General features: G+C 47.2%; 1 protein-coding gene across 1 annotated transcript in view; it reads left to right on the top strand.

Moving 5' to 3' along the window:
- Positions 1-17,112, top strand: part of LOC140460787 (uncharacterized) — a 125,148-nt gene that overhangs the window by 11,606 nt on the left and 96,430 nt on the right. The window lies entirely within an intron of this gene.

Here is a 17,112-nt window from a genome sequence, read left to right on the forward strand (position 1 = left end):
TCTTCCCACACTACCTCTTGCAAAAATGCCATCCCGTATTCCCAATTCCTCCGCTCCCGCCGGATCTGCTCCCAGGAGGACCAGTTCCACCACAGAACACACCAGATGCCCCCCTTCTTTAGAGACCGCAATTTCCCTTCCCACGTGGTTAAAGGTGTCCTCCAAGGCATCTCGTCCACATCCCGCACTCCTGCCCTCAGACCCCACTCCTCCAACCGTAACAAGGACAGAACGCCCCTGGTGCTCACCTTCCACCCTACCAACCTTCGCATAAACCAAATCGTCTGCCGACATTTCCGCCACCTCCAAAAAGACCCCACCACCAGGGATATATTTCCCTCCCCACCCCTTTTCCGCCTTGCATATCTACTTGGTTAGGTCCACCCCCCGCCCCCCCCCACAACCCATTAGGAAGACTGGGTGCCTCCTACCAGAGCGCTTTAGGGAACATCTCCAGGACACCTGCACCAATCAACCACACCGCCCTATGGCCCAACATTTCAACCGCCCTTCCCTCACCACCAGACGCCTGGAGGAAGAACGCCTCATCTTCTGCCTCGGAACACTTCAACCCCAAGGCATCGATGTGGACTTCAACAGTTTCCTCATTTCCTCTTCCCCCACCTCACCCTAGTTCCAAACTTCCAGCTCAGCACTGTCCCCCTGACTTGTCCTAACTTTCTATTTTCTTTTCCACCTATCCACTCCACCCTCCGCCTTGACCTATCACCTTCATCCCCTCCCCCACTCGCCTATTGTACTCTATGCTATTTTCTCCACTCCCCCACCCTCCTCTCACTAGTCTCTCCACGCTTCAGGCTCTCTGCCTTTATTCCTGATGAAGGGCTTTTGCCCGAAACGTCGATTTCGAAGCTACTTGGATGCTGCCTGAACTGCTGTGCTCTTCCAGCACCACTAATCCCGAATCTGGTTTCCAGCATCTGCAGTCATTGTTTTTACCCAATAGTAAAGACAGGGTGGGGGGGGTGAGGAGGAGGGGAGGTGTGGGGTTCAAAAAGCAACTGCTTTTTCTCTGCCTTTTTGCTGGGGGGATCTGAAGCTGTAACAAAGTTGGTTTGCAATAAAGGTTACCTGAACTTACCGCCGGGCTCAGACTCTCATTGAAAGCTTTGAGCTCCAAGAGGTTTTTGTTTTAAAGCTGCTCATTTCTTTCAGCCTCCTGCACTAAGTTTAGAACATAGAACAATCCAGCGCTGGGGAACTCAAAACTAGGGAGGGGGAGGGGGAGGGGGAGGGGGGGGGCATTTTTACTTAAATATAAGGAGAGAGATTTAAAAGAAACCGGCGGGGCAATATTTTGAAAGAGGGTGAATTGCATGTGGAATGAACTTGCTGAGGATGTGGTAGATGCAGGTACAGTGACAACATTGAAACAGCATTCGGATGGATACATGAGTAGAAAGGTTTAGAGGGATATGGGCCAAATGCAGGCAAGTGGGACTGGTTTAGATTGGAATCCTGGTCAACATGGACAAATTGGACCGAAGTGTCTGTTTCTGTGCTGTATACCTTTATCGAAACCAGTAGATTTCTGAAAGGGGCTTGACAGGATAGATGCAGATAAAATGCTCCTTTGTGGGGAGGGTCATCGAATTCCGACAAGGTGGAAGCAGGCCATTCAGCCCATCTATTTCACTCTGGCCCTCTGAACAGTATCCCACCCATACCCTCCCTCCCCCCCCCCCCCCCCCCCCCCCCGCCATGGGTGAGTGGGGGAGGAGATGAAGGTGATCGGTGAAGGAGAGGGTGGAGTGGAGAGGTGGAAAAGGAGATAGGCAGGTCGGACAAGTCAAGGAGACAGTTACTGAGCTGGAAGTTTGAAACTAGGTTGAGGTGGGGGAAGGGGAAATGAGGAAGCTGTTGAAGTCCACATTGATGCCCTGGGGTTGAAGTGTTCCGAAGCGGAAGAGGAGACGTTCTTCCTCCAGGCGTCTGGTGGTGAGGGAGCGGCGGTGAAGGAGGCCCAGGACCTCCATGTCCTCGGCAGAGTGGGAGGGGGAGTTGAAATGTTGGGCCACGGGGCGGTTTGGTTGATTGGTGCGGGTGTCCCGGAGATGTTCCCTAAAGCGCTCTGCTAGGAGGCGCCCAGTCTCCCCAATGTAGCACAACATGGTTGAAGAGCTTCAGAGCAGAGGAAATGTCCTGGGAACCTGTCAGAATTGGGAACAGGAGTCGGCCATTTGGTCTTTTAAGCCTGCACCAGCAGTGCTTGGGAGCCTCCTGTGAAGCGCTTCTGTGATGTTTCCTCCGGCATTTATAGTGGCCTGTCTCTGCCGCTTCCGGTTGTCAGTTCCAGCTGTCCACTGTAGTGGCCGGTATATTGGGTCCAGGTCGATGTGGCCACACACGCAGAAGACAAGCAACATGAATTCGACTGGGACAACACTACCATTATAGGGCAAGCCAAACAGAGAACAGCCAGGGAATTCCTAGAGGCATGGCACTCATCCACAGACTCTATCAACAAACACATCGACCTGGACCCAATATACCAGCTGCTACAGCGGACAGCTCGAACTGACAACCGGAAGTGGCAGAGACTGGCCACTATAAATGCCGGAGGAAACAGCACAGAAGCGCTTCACAGGAGGCTCCCGAGCACTGAGGATGTCACCTAGACAGGGGACGAAACGTTTGCGAGACAAATTCCCAGCTCGGCGAACAGAACCACAACAATGAGCACCCGAGCTACAAATCTTCTCCCAAACTTTGAACACCTGCACCAGCATTGAACAGATCACAAATGGATATGGATCTCCCTACATCAAGCAGAGGCTGGGACTTTATTCACTGGAGCATTGGACGTTAGAAGGTGACCTTAGACAGGTTTAAAAGATCATGAGGTGAATGGAAGGTGTCATTTCAAGATTAGGCAGCAAACGTTTAAGGTGAGAGTAGAACGATTGTAAAGACTTGAGGAGCTCCTTTCTTTTTAAAAAAAAAAGGAGTGGTTTGTGTGTGGAATGAAGTCTAGAGGAAGTGGTAGGTGCAGGTACATTAATGTTTAAAAGATGTTTGGATAAGTACATGAAAAGGAAAGGTTCGGAGGGATAGGACCAAACACAGGCAGATGGGATTAGTTTAATTTGTGAATCTAGTCAGCATGGACTAGTTGGACTGAAGGGTCTGTTTCTATGCTGTATGACTGTCACTGTTCTGTACTGGTCTTAAAACTATTTTCTTGCCCAGGTTAAGTCTGGCAATGAAAAGCACAGTAGGTCAAGCAGCATCTGAGCAGTAGGACAGTCGAAGTTTGGGGCACGAGCCCTTCATCAGGAATGATGCGTGGATGTTCAGAGGGGCATCAGTGTCCTTCTGTGCCAGTTGTCAGACAGGTGCAGCAGGCAATGAGCAAGGCAAGTGGTGTATTAGCAAGAGGAATTGAGTTCAGAAGTGGGGATGTCTTCCTGCAGTTAGGGGGTCATTGAATATATTCAAGGCTGAGTTCATCTGATTTTTGAACAAGAAAGGAGTGGATGTTTATAGAGGAAGGCCATGCTGACTGTGTGCACAAACTAAACCAGTCTCACTTGCCTGTGTTTGGCCCATATCTCTCTGAACCTTTCCTATTCATGTACTTATCCAAATGTCTTTTAAACCTTGTTACTGTACCTGCATCCAACCACCGTGTCTGGACATTGATTCCACACACAAATTACTCTTTTTAAACAAAAAGTGCTACTCAAGTCTTTTGATAATCTTTCTCCACTCACCTTCCTCACTTGCTCCCAAATCTTGAAACCACATCCTAGGGAAAGGACACCTGCGGTTCACCTCGTCTACCCTCCCCATGATTTAATGAACCTCTTTAAGGTCACCTCTCAACCTCCTGTGTTCCGGTGGAAAAACTCCCAGCCTATCCACCTAGATGTAGGTATATTCATATTCAATTATGAACTGTTCAATACTGGTGTAAACTCGAAAGGCCGAATGGCCTAGTCCTGCTCCCAACTCTCTCTCTCTCCCTATATCCAGGACAGCAAGAGGCCCTAATACATAGGAGCAGAAATGAGGCCCTTTCGCCCATCAGGTCTGTTCACCCCATTCAATTGTGGCTGCTCGGTTTCTCAACCCCATTCTCCCCATAACCCTCGATCCTCTTCATACTTAAAACTGTCTCCGTTTTAAGTATCCTCAGTGACCTGGCCTCCACAGCCTGCTGTGGAAATAGATTCCACAGATTCACCGCTCTCTGGCTGAAGGAGTTTCTCCTTATCTTCGTTCGAAAAGGCTGTGCCCTCTGGCCCTTGGGTCCGAGTCAGTCCCACCAATGGAAACCTCTTCGCAATCAGCATGAACCAGACCCTTCAGGATGAGGTATAGCAGGGATTAGGGTCAGCAAAGTGAGAATGGATGGAGAGTGTGTGGGATGGAGATTTTCAGCTTCTAGGGAATAAGAGAGGAAAGAGAATTGATCGGATGGGCCAAAGAGTGGTAGAAGGAATGAAATTTTGAGAAATGTGAGTTGTTGCATTTTGGTCAAGCAATCCAGACAGGACTGACACAGTTAAGGGGAATGTTGCAGAACAAAGAGTCCTTGGAGTGCAGGTTCCATAGTTCTCAGGTAGCCAGGATAGTGAATGAGGCATTTGGTAGGATGGCCTTGATTGGTCAGAGCATTGAGTAGCTGAGTTGGGAAGTCATGTTGTGGCTGTCCAGGATATTGGTCAAACCACTTTTGGAATACTGCATTCGGTTCTGGTCTCCCTGCTGCAGGAAAGATGTTATGAAACTTTGAAATGTGTCAGAAAAGATTTGAGCCAAAGGGAGAGGCTGAATAGGCCAGGGACATTTCCATGGATCATCAGAGGCTGAGGGGTAAACTTATAGACCTTTGTAAGGGCCATGGATAGAGGGGAAACCCCAAGGTCTTTTCCCCAGGGTAGGGCAGTCCAAGACTAGAAGGCATTTGTCTGAGGTGAGAGTGAAATGATTTAAAAGGGATCTGGGGGGGAAACCTTTTCACACAGAGGGTGGTGCATGTATGGAACGAACTGCCAGAGGAGGTGGTGGAAACTGGCACAATTACAACATTTAAAAGGCATGTGGATGTCAGTCTGTTCTCAGCTCTGCTGGATTTCTGTTGAAGCTTTGGACCCCCCCCACCCCCCACTTTTACACCTTCTGGGACAATCAAACATTCAGTCAATCAAGCCCCAACCCACAATCTCCCAGTCAGTTAACCATCCAGGCACAGTGTAGTCACAGCAGGGAATCAAACAAGAAAAATGAAACAACATTCGAAATAAATAGGTGCTCGTGTCCTAATGTTTATTCATTAGGAAGTAAACCAGAAATAGGGCGCTCCCAGGATTCGTGTTGTGCCCTACTTGAGGAATTCTTTCTCTCTTACATCGAGCTGTTAGTATGCAGCTCTGATTTACAACAATAGTTACATCAACAGGACTAAAGCATCTGTTATCAAATTGGCATAGAGCTATACAGCACAGAAAGAGTCTCTCTCATGCACACATGCACATAACAAGGCCATGGGGGTGAATTTGTATTTGCAGAATGATATTTGCAGATACATTCTGTTTTGTTCAAAAAGTACACAATCTGCAGGCAGTCAATCTATGTAATATTGTGTAAATTCCCCTTTGGAAATAGAACCAGTCTGACTCCAGATCAGGATACAGACAGACTCTGACCTCACACCTTTAATGCATTGTCTGAGCTGAGATGTCACATTTTGCTATAAAACTTCGAGTTATCTTGATAAGGTGCCTTGCAGGAAGGTCTGGGATTTACATGTTAATGATAGCTGCAACCCAGTCTAAAAGCTGAAAGACTTGACAATCCAGGTTTGTTCAATGTATCATTTCAAGGGCAGGATACTATAATGTTTTTCTATAAATTGTGTCTTATGGTCTTATTCTCCAGAACCACCTGATGAAGGATCAGCGCTCTGAAAGCAAGTGCTTCCAAATAAACCTGTTGAACACTCACCCGGTGTTGTGATTTTTAACTTTGTCCAGGTTAGGATGGATTGACCGTGCCCAGGGATGTGCAGGTTGGGTGCAATAATCAGGGGGTAAATGATGAGCAATAGGGGTAGGTCTGTTACCCTTCAGAGGGTCGGTGTGGATTTGTGGGGCCGGGTGGCCTGCTTCCACACTCTGAAGGGAAGAGATTGGCACAAACTCTTTTTTTTTGCTTCCCAAAATCAGACCTGCTCCCCTCTCAGTAGTATCCCAATGTTGTGGAAGATATTAACTTTCAGGTGGAATTATCCAAAGTTCAGAGAGATGTCAGTCTTGATGTTTTTGCTTTTCAGCCCCTGTAAGATCCTGAATCAGCACCTTCAGGGGAATTAGTCAGAGCGGAGTGAGAACAGAGGGGAAGGGAGAGTGGGATGGTGCTTTCAATTTTGTGGAACAACAAAAGAAAAGAATATTCCGCAGAAAGTAGAATTCCTTGTTCAGAATTTCTACCCTGCACTGACAGTGATGACATTTTGTAATCTCTTTTTACATTTGAGGATCTGAAGACGGAAGTTTCAAAATCAACAGATGAAGGGCTTATACCTGAAACGTTGACTCTCCTGCTCCTCAGATGCTGCCTGACCTGCTGTGCTTTTTCAGTGCTGTAATTTCTGACTCTGACTGTCCAGTGTCTGCAGTCCTCACTTTGACGTCAATGTCTGACAGTCACTCAATCCATCGGGACCACAAAGATTTTCAACTATGATTCTGTGAGAAGGAGCAAAGCTTTTTGGTTCCTGTTTGAGTACATTTTCAGCATCAGTGGGACTGGATGAGAGACCCTACCATTGCAGTGCACTGAGTGAGGAGCGTGTAACAGCTATACGGTCTGGAAAGGGGAATTCACGGTGGAGAGAGGCTCCACATGCATTTGTGTGGGCTGAAGCTTCAGCCATGGAGAAACCTGAGGAATCCTGCCCAGTGGAGAAACCATGAAAGTGTGGTGACTGCGGGAAAGGCTTCCGTTTCCCATCTGCCCTGGAGACTCATTGGTGCAGTCACACTGGGGAGAGTCCGTTCCCCTGCCCTGACTGCGGGAAGAGCTTCAGCGATTCCTCCAACCTCCAGACCCACCAGCGGATCCACACCGGGGAGAGGCCTTTTCAACTGCCCCAAGTGCAGGAAGGCCTTTACCCAGGCCGCCTCCTTGCTGACCCACCAGCGGGATCACGTGGTATTGCAGGGGGATTGAAAGAATGACGGCCGAGTGCCTTTATTAACTGGACTATCAACCCAGTTCCAGTGGCTCCCAAGTTCGATTCCCACTGTGACAGATGGTGGAATTGGAATTTGGTCAAAAATCTGGAGTTCAGAATCTGACGTGAAACCATTGTTGGTGGGGTGGGGGTGGAAGAAAACCCCCACCGGATTCACTCAGTTCTTTTTTTTTAGGGAAGACTTGAGCAGTTATTAGAGCAAGTCGTCCCAGCTGCATCCTTTACCCGGTCTGGCCTACACGTGACTCCAGCCCCACAGCAGTCTGGTTGACTCTATGCTGCTCATCCAACTTTCTTACATACAGGTTGAAATTGCTGAGTGAGGCAATACTTCCTCCAGGTTAAGGCTGTACCAAGGATGCAATTACTCAGTGGTGACCAATAATGAAGAAAGTGAGGGGTTGCACTTTGACCTTGAGCTGTTTTTAAAAAATTGCTACTTTTTCTACACCTTTCTGCTGGGAGATTCTGAAGCTGTAACAAAGTTGGGTCACAATAAAGATTACCTGAACTTCACGCTGAGCTCAGACTCTCAATGAGAGCTTTAAACTGTGACAGGTTTTTGTTTTAAAACTGCTCATTTCTTACAGGCGAAAGTGAGAACTGCTGATACTGGAGATCAGAGTCAAGATTAGAGTGGTGCTGGCAACGCACAGAAGGTCAGGCAGCGGCCGAGGAGCAGGAAAATCGACATTTCGGGTAAAAGCTCTTCCTCAGGTGCTGCCTGACCTGCTGTGCCCATTTCTGACAGTCTCCTGTACTATGTTTCCAATGTTGTGTATCGATTGCAGCAGTGAATGAGTAGCCAGTAGTGTTAGAAATTGTAAAGTTTTCAGGAGTGCAATGTCATCAGCATTGTCGTTTCCTGGCAGCACTGAGAAGGGTGGGCTTGGTTCATTGGAAACGATGTGGAGGTGCCCGTGTTGGACTGGGGTGGATAAAGTTCAAACTCAACACCAGGTTATCGTCCAACTGGCTTATTTGGAAGCACGAGCTTCTTCATGGGGTGTTTGTGGTACAGGATCATAAGACACAGCCACCTGATGAAGGAGCAGTACTCCAAAAGCTAGTGCTTACAAATGAGCCTGTTGGAGTATCACCTGGTGTGGTGTGAAATTTAACTTCATACACCCCAGTCCAACACCAGCATCTCCAAATCAGGTACATAGTTCTTTGAAAGTTGCATCATTGGGAGACAGGGTGGTGAAAGAGGCCAGTCAGGAGCCCTGGAGGACTGGAAGGTGACTGGTCCTCCTGCCAATCAGAGCCTTCCTATTGTCTGAATGCAGACGTTGGAACATGAGCTTCGGAAGCTGCTGCTGCTCTGTCTCTGAGTGAAGATTGAGTTTGCTCCAGACTGCAACCTCTTTACTCTGTCAACCATCTGTGAGTAGGGTACTCTCTTCCCAACTCCTTTTCCATTTTTTTCATTCTGGGCTTCAATTTACGACTTGCAGCAACCGAAAGGAAAGGGAATGAATTCAAGGAGTGGACAGAATCAGGAAAAGTTTGTTTATAAACAGAGCGGTTCATGTGTGGAGTGAATGTAAAGAGGAAGTGGTGGATGCACATTCAGATGCAACGTTTAAAAGACATTTGGATAAGTATATGAAGAGGCACGGTGCACAGGGATATGGGCCAAGCACTGGCACGTGGCCCTAGTTTAGTTTGAGAACGTAGTCAACGTGGACTAGTTGGATTGAAGGGTCTGTTTCTGTGCTGTCTAACAGTAACTGTTCTGTCGTGGTCTTAAAACCATTTTCTTGCCTTCCACTTTCAACGTGGATACTGTACCTGCATCCAACACATAAACCATTCAAAAGAAAAACCCACCTCCTGCGCACAAAAAAATCCACACTTTATTGTTCAAAAATCCGAGGAACTCAGCCTTAAATATATTCAATGACCCCCCTAACTGCAGGAAGACATCCCCACTTCTAATCTCAGTTCAACCTGCTAATATACCACTTACCTTGCTGAACCTGTCTGACAACTGGCATTGACTGATGTAAAAGGATGCTGCTAATCAAAGCACTGATCACAGGGTGGAATGGTGTCAGCTCGGGTTTCAGGCCCTGATTTCTCTGTCCTCTGTTGATCCTCCTATTCCCACAGACTAAGATGTTGGTCTGTTCTCAGCTCGGCTGGATTTCTGCTAAAGCTTTGACCCCCCCCCCCCCCCCCCCTCGCCCCTTTTATAACTTCTGGAACAATAAAATATTCAATCCAGACCCAACCCACAATCTCCCAGCCTGTCAACCATCCTGATAAAAGGTGCAGTCATAGCAGGGAATCAAATAAGAAAAATGAAACAATCATAAATAGGCGCACGTGCTTAATGTTTGTTCATGAGGAAGTAAACCAGGAGTCTCTTAGGAATCTTACAGTGCCCTACTTGAGGAATTCTGTCACCCTTGCATCTATTAGTACCCAGCTATGAATTACAACAACATTTACACCAACAGAAATAAAGCATCAGTTATCAAATAGACATAGAGATATACAGCACGGACGTAGACTTTTTCTCTGTCTCATACACACACAAGATAGATCATCCATGGGGGTGAGTTTGTATTTGCAGCATGATGTTTAGGGTATGTTTAGATGGCATCTAGATCTATGTGTTTGTTTCTGGCGTTGTGGTTGGAGTGCCAGGCCTCGAGGAATTCTCTGGCATGTCTTTGCTTAGCTTGCCCCAGTCGAAATTGTGGGGTTTTTTTCATCCGTACGTGGGGCTACGAGGGATAGAGGGTTGGGTCTTTTTGTGGCTAGCTGGTGTTAGTGTATCCTGGTGGCTAACTTTCTTCCTGTTTGTCTGACGTAGTGTTTGTGGCAGTCCTTGCAAACCCCCCCCGGAACCCCACCCAGGAGAAAGATATAAATAGAAAGTAGGAGACAACAGCTTCGCTTCACTTGGAAGTCGCCACTGATGATGTTACCTAGCCAGGTAATGAAATGTCTGGATATCAAACCTACAGCTCAACGAGCAAACCTGCACCCTAAACATTCTACTTTGCTGAAAGACTGCACAATCTGCAGGCAGTCAATACATGTAATATATTGTAAATTCCACTTTGAAAATAGATAATGGGCCCACTACATTTTGGATGTGAGCATAAGTGGTATAGTAAGTAAGTTTGCAGATGACACCAAAATCGGAGGCGTAATGGACAGCGAAGGAGGTTACCTCAGATTACAATGGGATCTTGATCAGATGGGCCAATGGGCTGAGAAGTGGCAAATGGAATTTAATTTAGGTAAATGAGAGGTGCTGCACTTTGGGAAAGCAAATCTTAGCAGGACTTATACATTTAATGGTAAAGTCTTAGGGAGTGTTGCTGAACAAAGAGACCTTGGAGTGCAAGCTCATAGCTCCTTGAAAGTGGAATCGCAGGTTGACAGGATAGTGAAGATGGTGTTTTGTATGCTTTCCTTTATTGGTCAGAGTATTGAGTACAGGAGTTGGGAGGTCATGTTACTGCTGTACAGTTGGAATATTGTGTGCAATTCTGGTTTCCTTCCTATCAGAAAGATGTTGTGAAACTTAAGGGTTCAGAAAAGATGTACAAGAATGTTACCAAGACTGGAGGATTTGAGCTATAGGGAGAGACAGAACAGGCTGGGGCTGTTTTCCCTGGAGCGTCAGAGACTGGGGGGTGATTTTCTATAGGATTATAAAACCATGAGGGGCATGGATAGGATAGATAGACAAAGTCTTTTCCCTGGGATGGGAGAGTCTAGAACTAGAGGGCATAGGTTTACACCGAGAGGGGAAAGATACGAAAGAGACCTAAGAGGCAACCTTTTCATTTAGAGGGTGGTACGTGTATGGAATGAGCTGCCAGAGGAAGTGGTGGAGGCTGGTACAATTACAACATTTAAAAGGCAACTGGGGGGATATGGGCCCCCTGCTGGAAGGTGGGACAAGATTGGGTTGGGATATCGTGCACAGGGATGTGCAGGTTAGGTGCATTAGTCAGGGGTAAATGTTGAGCAATAGGGTTAGGGGAATTGTGTGGGTGGGTTACCCTTCGGAGGATCGGTGTGTAGTCTTTGGGCCGAGTGGCCTGCTCCCACACTGTGGGGAGTCTCTGAAGGGGAAGGGATTTTTGTAAACTGTGCAAGGTAACGCAGGCGTAGTGCGGGGACCTGCTGTTGGCCTTGCCCCGCCCCTTGCTCCCCCCCCCGCCTGCCCCTCCCCCCCTTGCTCCTCCCACCCCCCTTGCTCCCCCCCGCTGCTCCCCCCTCCCACTGCTCCTCCCCCCCCTCCACCCCGCACCTTGCTCCTCCCCCCCCCTGCACCTTGCTCCCCTCCCCCCCCTTGCTCCTCCCCCCACCTCCCCTCCCCTCCCCCCCCTGTTGTTGAGCTGTCGAACAAACAGCTACTCTTTCTCTGCCTTTTTGCTAGGGGCATCTGAAGCTGTAACAATGTTGGGACACAATAAAGGTTACCTGAACGTTCTGCCAGACTCAGGCTCTCATTGAAAGCTCCAAGTTTTTGTTTTAAAGCTGCTCATTTCTTGCAGCCTCCTGCACGAAGTTTCCAATGTTGTGTATCAGATAGAGCAGTGAATGAGGAGCTGGTTTCATTAGAAGTTATAAATTTTTCAGGAGTGCAGGCACTGCATTGTTTCAGCAGCAGTTTACTGGCAGCACTGGGAGGTATGGGCTGTGTTCACTGGAAAGGAGGTGGAGGTGCTGCTGTTGGACTAGGTGGGACACGGTTTAAACATCACAACACCGGGTTATAGTCCAATGGGTTAGTTTGGAAGCACTAGCTTTTGGAGCGCTGCTCCTTCATCGGGTAGCTGTGGAGCAGCATCATAAGACACAGAGTTAAGAGCAAAAGATCAGTGTCATGCAACTGATAAGATATATTGACAAATGTAGATTGCTGTTAAGTCTTTCATCCTTTAGAATGGGTTGCAGGTTTTAGGTCATTCATGTGTACATCCCAAAACTATTATTAAGTCATATTCTCGAGATCATTTAAGGTTTTTTTTGAAACTGGTGACAGCTCAGCCCAGACAATGCAGGAAAGGTGTGTCAGTATCCCAATCTTAAATCGGACTGGTTCTATTTCCAAACTAGGAATTTATAAGATATTACATGGATTGACTACCTGTGTGTTGTGTGCTTTTTGTGCAAAATTGAATATATCTGCAAATATAATTCTGCAAATGCACCCCATCGTTGTGCGTGCGTGCGTGCGTGTGTGTGTGCATGCTTTGTAAAGGGAGTGTGATGGAGGAGAAGCCTGCGAGAGGGTGTGTGTACGTCTGAGAAAGAACGTGTGCATGAGAGAGGTATAGATAAGTGAGGGGTTGCATTTTGCTAAAATAAGGAAGGGCAGGGCTTGTACAGAGGGATATGGTGGGGGGTGGGGTTCAGATACATACTTCATTGAAAGTTGCATCACTGGTTGGAAGAGTGGTTCAGAAGGCATTCAGCACACTTACCTTATTTGTTCACACCATTGAATAAAGGAGTTGGGACATCATTTAGAAGTTGTCCAGGATGTTGGTGAAGCCACTTGTAGAGTACTGAGAACGCTTCTGGTGGCCCTGCAATAGGAAGAATACTATTATAGAGGGTTCAGTAAAGACTTACCAGGATGTTGCCAGGATTGGAGGGTTTGAGTTATAAGGAGAGGCTGAGACTCTCTTCACTGGAGCACAGGAGGTTGAGGGGTGACCTCATTGAGATTAATATAATCATGAGGGTTCGAGGTAACATGAACATCAAAAATAGCGAGGAGCCTGCACGGTTATGTCAAGTGTGCCTTACTGAAGTCCATATAGATCACATTACTGCTCTACCTTCCTCAAAAAACTCAATCAAGTTTGTGAGACATGATTTCCCACACACAAAACCATGTTGACTATCCCTAATTAGTCCTTGCCTTTTCAAATACATGTACATCCTCTCCCTCAGGATTCCCTCCAACAATGTGCCCACCACCGATGTCAGGCTCACTGGTCTGTAGTTCCCTGGCTTGTCCTTACCACCCTTCTTAAAGAGTGGCACCACGTTAGCCAACCTCCAGTCTTCCGGCACATCACCTGACATGCGGAGGGGGTGGGGGGGGTGAAATTATGGCATTTGGATACTTTAAATCCGACAGGAACAGCATTTCCATAGAGCATACTGCGCATGTCAAGTGAGGTGCCGGAAGACTGGAGGTTGGCTAATGTGGTGCCACTGTTTAAGAAGGGTGGTAAGGACAAGCCAGGGAACTTTAGACCAGTGAGCCTGACATCAATGGTGGGCACATTGTTGGAGGGAATCCTGAGGGAGAGGATGTACATGTATTTGAAAAGGCAAAGACTGATTAGGGATAGTCAACATGGCTTTGTGTATGGGAAATCATGTCTCACAAACTTGATTGAATCCTAATCTACTCAACCTCTCCTCATAGCTAGCGCTCTCCATAACAGCCAACAGCCTGGTGAACCTCCTCTGCACTCTCTCCAAACGTATCCACATCCTTTTGGAAATCTGGCGACCGGAATTGTACGCAGTATTCCAAATGCGCCAAACCAAAATCTTATATAACTTTAACATGACCTGCCAGCTCTTTTCCTCAATCCGTCCGATGATGGAACGTGTGTTGTATGCTGCCTTGACCACTCTACTAACACGCATTTGCCACCTTCAGAGAACAATAGACCTGAACACCCAGCTCTCTCTGTACATCAATTTCCCCCAGGACCTTTCCATTTACTGTATAGCTCGCTCTTGAATTGCATCTTCCAAAATGCATCACCTCACATTTGTCTGGGTTGAACTCCATCTGTCATTTCTCTTCCCAACTCTCCGATCTATATTCTGCTGAAGCGTCTGACAGTCCCCTTCACAATCCGATATTCTATCAATCTGAATGTCAGCTGCAAACTTGCTAATGAGGCACCCGATACCTTCACCTTTCAACCTCCTGTGCTCCAGTGAAAAAAGTCCCAGCCTACCCACCAGTAGGGTCGAATTCTGTCTTGGTCCCAATGTCGAGTCAGCCTGACATTTTTCACAGAAAAGCTGTGCATTTAAATTACGTTCTTGAGAAAGTTACTGAAAACAGGTTCTGGGATTAACATACCAAAGAACAGAACTCCATTCTAAAAGATGGAAGATTTAATCTAAATTGTTTAATGTATCACATCTCCATGAATTGGACTCCGTTGGCTATAAATAGTCTAATCATGATCTTATTCTCCACAACCACCTGAAGCAGCACTTCAGAGCACCAGAGATCCGGGTTCAATTCCCACCTCGGGCAACTGTCAGTGTGGAGTTTGCACATTCTCCCCGTGTCTGCGTGGGTTTCCTCCCACAGTCCAAAGATGTGCAGGTTAGGTGAAGTGGCCACGCTAATTTGCCTGTAGTGTTAGGTGAAGGGGTAAATGTTGGGGAATGGGTCTGGGTGGGTAACTCTTCGAAGGGTCAGTTTGGGCTGAAGGGCCTGTTTCCACACTAAGTAATAAAATCTAAAATAAATCTAATCACTCTGAAAGCTAGGGCTTCCAAACAAACCATGTTATGGCAGCAGCGGGAGGTGTGGATTATATTCACTAAAAACAGTTAAGCAGTTAGATAACACATTCGAGTGGGAAGTGTGTATAACATGATCTCACAACTCCTATCCTCAATGCTATGACCAATGAAGGAAAGCAAACCAAACGCTGCCTTCACTACTCTATCCACCTGAGACTCTAGCACTCCAAGGTCTCTTTATTCTGCAACACTCCCCTTAACTGTGTCAGTCCTGCCTGGATTGCTTGACCAAAATACAAACCTCTGATTTCTCTAAATTAAACTCCAACTGACACTCCTCGGCTCATCAGCCGATCCCATAAATTCTAATTTATAGTGAACTCTTTCCTCTCTTATTCCCTGGAAACCGAAAATCTCCATCCCACACTCACTCCCTCCATTTTCACTTTGCTTATAGCGGAAGAATGTAACTGAGAAACATATCAGCCATGATTGAATGGAATGAGCAGACCTGGTGGCCTAATTTCTGCTCCTGTGTCTTGTGGTCTCTTGCTGTCCTGGACACCGTGAGAGAGAATTGGGACCAGCATTGAACCGATCATGACTGGATATGGATCTACCTGCATCTCGGTGGATGGGCTGGGACTTTCACTGGAGCAGAGGAGGAGGAGATGTGACCTTATCAAGGTTTATAAAATCATGAGGAGAGAGATGAGGTGAACGACGGGTGTCCTTCCTCTAGGGTTGGGGCTTCAAGATTAGGGAGCAAATTTTGACGGTGACAGGAGAAAGAGATTTTAAAAAGACTTGAAGGGCACAATTTTTTTTTATAGAGTGGTTCACGTGTGGACTAAATGTCTAGAGGAAGTGGTGGATGCAGGTACAGTAACGACGTTTAAAAGACATTTGGATAAGTTCATGAATAGGAAAGGTTTGAAGGGATATGGGCCAAAACACTGGCAGGTGGGACTGGTTTGGTTTAGTTTGAGAACATAGTCAGCATGGACTAGTTGGACTGAAGGATCTGTTTATGTGCGGTCTGACTCTGGAACTGTTCTATACTGGTCTTAAAACCATTTTCTTGCCTTCCCCATAAACATTCACATAAAAATCAGATGAACTCAGCCTTGAATATATTCAATGACCCCCTAACTGCAGGAAGACATCCCCACTTCTGAACTCAATTCCTCTTGTTAATACACCACTTGCCTTGCTCATTGCCTGCTGCACCTGTCTGACAATGGCACAGAAGGACACTGATGCCCCTCTGAACACCCACGCATCATTCCTGATAAAGAGCTCGTGCCCCAAACTACGACTGTCCTACTGCTCAGATGCTGCTTGACCTGCTGTGCTTTGTCAATTGTGGTCTTCTCTACATCGGGGAAACCGAGCGTAAACTTGAGAAACGGTTTGCTGAGCATCACAGCCAGGTCCGCAGAGGCTGAGCGGACTTCCCAGTCTCCACCCATTTTAATGCCCCTTCCCACTCCCCTTCTGACATGACCATCTTTGGCTTCCTCCATTACCACAACAAACCAAACCACAAATTGGAGGAACAAAACCTCATCTTGTCTGAGCAGTCAACAGCCCGGAGGACTCAACACAGTTCTCCAATTTCAAATAATCTCCCATCCCATCCCCCAACTCACTTCCCAGCCCCTTCCAATCTTCCCTGCCAACTCGATTCCTTCCTCCCATTCACCAACCAGGTCGTACCAGATTATGGGGATAAGGCAGGAACAGGATACTGATTGAGGATGATCAGCCATTATCACAATGAATGGTGGTGCTGGCTCGAAGGGCAGAACAGCCTACTCATGCACCTACTGTCTATTGTACCCTCTACCTGTCTCCACCTATCCCCACTTCAATACCCTGCCCCCAGCACACCCTTGTTCCACAGCTCTCCCTATACCCACCCCAAGTCCTGAACAAGGGTTACACCAGATACCTCGACTTCTCCACCTCCTGATACTGCCTGGCTTGCTCTTCCAGTCTCCTGTCTGTCTATTTTGCCAATTGAGACACAGGCCTGGACTAACTTTTCCAGAGTCTGTCCCCTCGCTGGATTCACTCCCATTCCTTTCAGTTGCTCCAAGTCAACACTTGAACCCCAGAATGAAACGTAAATGGAAAAGGGGGTGAGAAAAGAGAGTGCTGTACTCACATGTTGGACGGAGGAAAGAAGTTGCAGTCTGAGGTGAAGCTCAATCTTCATTCAGAGAGAGGAGGAGCAGGACCTTAAGAAGCTCATGCTCCAACTTCCACATTCACCAATAGGGGAGCTCCGAATGGCAGAAGGACAAGTCTCCACCTGGTCCTCCAGTGCTCCTTATTCGTCCATCAAAAGTAGGTTTCGCAACTTTTCTGCCGACAGCGAGGAACATGCCCAATGTTTT

The sequence above is a fragment of the Chiloscyllium punctatum genome, chromosome 36 (genome assembly GCF_047496795.1).
Source record: "Chiloscyllium punctatum isolate Juve2018m chromosome 36, sChiPun1.3, whole genome shotgun sequence".
NCBI lineage: Eukaryota > Metazoa > Chordata > Chondrichthyes > Orectolobiformes > Hemiscylliidae > Chiloscyllium > Chiloscyllium punctatum.